This window comes from Miscanthus floridulus, chromosome 4 (genome assembly GCF_019320115.1).
Source record: "Miscanthus floridulus cultivar M001 chromosome 4, ASM1932011v1, whole genome shotgun sequence".
NCBI lineage: Eukaryota > Viridiplantae > Streptophyta > Magnoliopsida > Poales > Poaceae > Miscanthus > Miscanthus floridulus.
In genome coordinates, this window is record NC_089583.1 from 4,975,947 (window position 1) to 4,981,057 (window position 5,111).

Consider the following 5,111-nt stretch of genomic DNA (forward strand, 5'->3'; position numbering starts at 1 on the left):
CTCGTTTCTCGATACCTCGGTAAAATTACTGGAGTCATCGACGGTTGATTGCGTCTTTACCTCATCTTTAGCTATCGCATTTATATTGCAATCTTTGTTTTGTGCTTTACCTTTCTTAGCATAGTTGATAAGCTAGTTGATAGAATTGGAACCTAGATTTCATAACTCTTTTACAGTAGAGATAGCAACACACTAGTAAAACCAAATTTACATATTTAGATAGTTTATTTATTTGCATAGGTTTTGCTAAGATGAGAATTAGAGGTATAATTAGAATTAGATTTTTAAGTTGCTTAATTCATATCCTCTTAGACGTCACGGTCCTTGCAGAAGGAAAATGCACATGGAAAAGTAACAACGCCACGCCGCCTAGTCAAAAAACTTGACCCCATCCTTGAAATCCTCGCAGACCTTGATATGGCGTGCCATGTCCTCCTCGTTAGCGCCCTTGTCCCGGCACTTGAGGCCCCGGGGCGGCGTGAGGTTGCAGGGCTCCATGGACACTGCCCTCCGGCACGGCGTCTCAGGAACCTTGTGGTTGAACGCGGTGAGCAGGATCGCTGGCCGGATGCCTGCGAGGCCGCTGCTGACGTACCCAAACGTGGACAGGCCGGATGTGACCAGCTCCTCGGAGAAGCTGAGCAAGTATATCTCCACGAGCGCCTTCTGGTTGTGCGCCAGGTTCTCAGTCGCCTGCCGCTCCTCGTGTGTCCGCTGGAACACGCTTACCCTCGTCGCGCCGCCACCCTTCGCCACGTGCGGCGTGGAGTACCTCGACCTCAGCCTCTTGTAGTAGTCGGAGTACAGCGACGCGATGAAGATGGCCGCGGAGTTGTTGGAGCCATTGCCATCGCCGCCAGTCACCGCGGTCGGCGTCACAGCCTTGTCATCGTCGTTGGTGGTTTCCGGTAGTATGTGCTCCTGCCTGGAGCAATTGAGGATCTGGTTGTACATGTCATCGGCCGGGATTGAGGAGTGGCCGTACATCCTGATCTGCACGCCGATCCTCCGTGTCGCCGGAGCCAGGTACGAGCGGTAATACCTGATGACCAAGCTCCACACGGGGTTGGCCGGGTGGAGCAGGTACCGGGACAGGAGGTGGTGCACGCTCTCCTTCTCGGGGAACAGTCGCCCAAGCTCGTCCTGGAACTCGGCTACCTCATACAGCGACGGCGCGAAGTAGAGGTCGCTGTACAGCAGCAGCCAGTTGACCTTGCGGAGCACGCGCTGGTGCTCGCCGCAGAAGAAGATCCTATCCCTGAGTCGATACCCTAGGCTCAGGTACACGTACGACGGAAGTCACGGCCGCCGTCGCGTTCGTGGCTGTGCCGACCACCTTGCCACCAACCAGCCTCGTGTACGACTGCTCCATGTCCTGCCCGACCCCGAACAGGTTGGCGACGGGGAAGTCCTCCACGGGGAGCCGCCACGTCGCGCCCGGGAACGGCTCGCAGAAGAGGTCGGGCCGAGTCCGGGGGCAAGGCGGCCAGGAGGACGCGATCGGTGAGCAGGGCGTAGAGGAAGCCGCTCAGCATGGATAGAATGCGGTTACCGAGGCCGTCGAAGGGGAGCCACACGACGTAGGTGCACTCCATGCCCTCAGCGCTGCGGCCGGACCGGAGCTGCTCCACGGACTTGGCGTAGAGCGGCGTGCCGGGGGCGCACCGCCGGTGCCGAGCCTCGTAGGCGCGCAGCTTGCCCTGGAGGTACGGCGACGCCGCGTACGGGAAGTGCTTGTAGTATTGCCACGACTCGTACCGGCTCCGGCATGCCCACTGGTCCATGCCCGCCGGGAGAAGCCCGCCGAGAAGCTCGTCGCGTCTATGAGGAGCGTTCGTCGTAAGCCCTGGAGGCAGGTGGCGACTGAGGTTAGTTTTGCAGATATGCTACAGTGCTGTAGCTTGCAAAAGCCCGGGAATGACATGGACATGCACGAGCTGACCATATGTACCTGCTGTTCCATTGTTCATGGCTGTGAGCTTGGCGAGGTCGATCGCTGACGACGCGCTCTCCCGGCCGAGGACGAAGAACGCGAGGAGCAGCAGCGTCATCAGGCTGCCGGCGAGGAAAGCCTGGTGACACACCTTCTTCTCCCTCACCGGCCATGGCCACGGCTCCGCCTCCACCGCTGGCGCCACCTCCAGATCGTCCACCGGCTTTGGTACCAAGCGTGCAGCGCCGCCACTCGTCGTCATCTCCGTCGATCAGCTCTGTACCGTGCGTGCTTGCCGACGACCGTACCACTGTATTTATTGGAGCTGGAGTTCTCGTCACGTCGGTGATTGCAGCGAACGTGGGAGATTGAACGGACCACGTTTCCGATACCACCTGAAAGGTCCTAATAGCTAGAGTTGGTGAATAACCTATAAAAATTTCTACAAACAACACTTAAAGCCAAGTGATTAGATAATTAAGTGGCGAAGCGAGTGTTGCGCTAGCCTACTAAAAATGCAAGCCTCCTAACCACAATTTTATTTGCTATAGTCTCTGATCCACACAATAGCTAAGTCACTACTCTCTAAGTTAGTGAGCTCTCAAAGACTAACTAAAGAGCTTCACTAACCAAACTAACAAGACATAAGCTGGCTCGTAAAACTAGTTATACTAAAGAGCTTAGCTACACTAGGAAAGTAAATACAAGAGAGGTAGTGAAGATTATACAACGTGGCGAGAGATGGTCAATCAATCCAATACAATGAAGACTAATCAATCCTTGGAATCAATGATGACACAATAATTTTTTAACGAGGTTCACTTACTTGCCGGTAAGCTAGTCCTCATTGTAACGATTCACTCACTTGAAGGTTCACTCGTTTATAGGCTTCACATATCTAACCCGCAACCGAGTGTCGCACAACCAACACAAGATAGGGCTCCACAAGCCACGCATAATCCACTAGAGAAGCCTTTCATGATCTCCCAGGGGGAGGCTCAAGAATCCCTCACAATCACCATGATCGGAGCTGGAGACAATCACCACCCTCCGCTCAACGATCCTCGCTGCACCAAGCCGTCTAGGTGTCGACAAACACCAAGAGTAACAAGCGAAATCCGCAGCGAAACACAATCACCAATGCCACTAGATGCAATTACTCAAGCAGTGCACTTGGATTCACTCCCAATCTCATAAAGATGATGAATCAAATCGCTGATGGAGATGAGTGAGAGGGCTTTTGCTTTGCTCACTAGGTTGTTGTGTCAATGAAAATGGCAAAGAGAGTAAGCAAAAGCTAGCCATGGGGCTTATATAGAAGCCCCCACGAAATAGAGCTGTTAGGCTCCCACTGCCAGTTATCACGGGGTGACCGGATGCACTGGTCGTGATGACCGGACGCATCAGCCCTAGTGTCCGGTCGCTGTCAGACGTCCACGTGTCCCTTGCGTTCAACGTCGCGCGTTGATCTCCAACGGTTATGTAGCATCGATGCGCCCACGCGAAGACAGGACGCACCCGAGTTGCGTCGGGTCACGCGTGTGTCCACGCCTGCGAGACGCCGATCGAACGCGCCACACTAGCACCTGACGCTGGGCCACTTGGACTCCGGTCAACTCCAGTAAGGTACCAAAGAGGAAAAATGCGACCGGACGCGTCAGGTCACGCATGACCGGACACGTCAAGTCTCGCATGACCGGACGCAGTGCTGAGTCCGTTCCTCTCTGGCCAACCACTGCATCTTGTGTCAGCGTACGTCAGCAGGGACCAGACGCACCCCCTGCGTGTCCGGTCCTTCCTCTTCTCCAGTGTCCGGTCGAAGGACCGAGGCAATGCCACTTGCGCACCACTGACCGGACGCGCCTATCTGAGTCTGGTCACTGCCTAGGCAGCGTTCGGTCAGCTCGAGGCAGCACCTCCAAGTTTCAGACTTCGCCAGTCTTGACCAAATGTGCTTACCACCAAGTGTTTCAGGTTGTGCACATGTGTTAGCATATTTTCACAAACATTTTTAAGGGTGTTAGCACTCACTAGAATCTAAATGCATATGCAATGAGTTAGAGGTTCTAGTGACACTTTGATAACCGCATTTCACGTCGAGTTTCACCCCTCTTAATAGTACGGCTACCAAACCTAAATGTGATCACACTCACTAAGTGTCTCGATCACCAAAACAAAATGACCCTATAGATATCACATTTGCCTTGAGCCTTTTTGTTTTTCTCTTTCTTCTTTTCTAAGCCTGAGCACTTGATCATCACCATGACTATCACCACCATCATCATGATCTTCATCTATTTGCTCCACCACTTGGAATGTGTACTAACCTAACTCATATTCACTTAGAGCACATAGGTTAGTACCTAGGGTTTCATAAATTATCTAAAATCAAACTAGGACTTCAGTTACGTATGCTTCATTTTTAGTAAACTACTCCCATCATTCTGAATTATAAGACGTTTTAGTTTTCCTAGGTACTCCCTCCGTTTTAAATTATAGGTCAAATTGATTTTTCTGATATATAATAAATTCGATGTACTAAAAAGTCAAAGCAACTTATAATTTAGAACTGAGGAAATACATTGTTATTACTATATATTTAAACATTGTGTATATCTAATTACATAGAAAAACCATGTCTCTAAAATGGCCAAATCATCTTATAATTAGGAATGGAGGGAGTAGTTTGCATGTCCACTGAATTTTGACTGAAAGCGTTCGCTTGAATTTACTCAAGTGTTCACTTGACAAATTACACAGTTGACTTCTGTTGCCGAGGATCAGACCACCTACCTGTCCGGCGCAATGGCTGGCGAACTGCTTGCTTGATTTAATTAGCTGAGGCGCACTAATTCCTAGATTTAGTCCAAGATTAGAGCAAAGCCAATAATATAGCCTGTTGTTGCTTGAATGAGGCTACCCTTTAGCCCATCCATATAATATTTAATTCTTCACTATTAATACATGTTTCACTTGTGTCTCTCTCACATAGTTGTTAGTTCTTGTGTCCAAGCCCGCTATAAACTTACAGCATGATTTTCCTCTCTCCCTCCCTTTCCCTCTCTCCTCCACCTCTACGTACAGCCAACCTACAGCCCTTTACTTGTTCTTAAAATCATGAAATTGATACACATACATTATTGCTTTGCAAGTCATTCCGGTGCTTTCTCTGCTGCAT

The 5,111-nt window shown here is 50.8% G+C and overlaps 1 pseudogene; it reads right to left on the reverse strand.

The window, feature by feature from the left end:
• Positions 1 to 369: 369 nt before the first annotated feature.
• Positions 370 to 2,195, reverse strand: LOC136550834 (probable fucosyltransferase 8; annotated as a pseudogene).
• Positions 2,196 to 5,111: the final 2,916 nt, after the last annotated feature.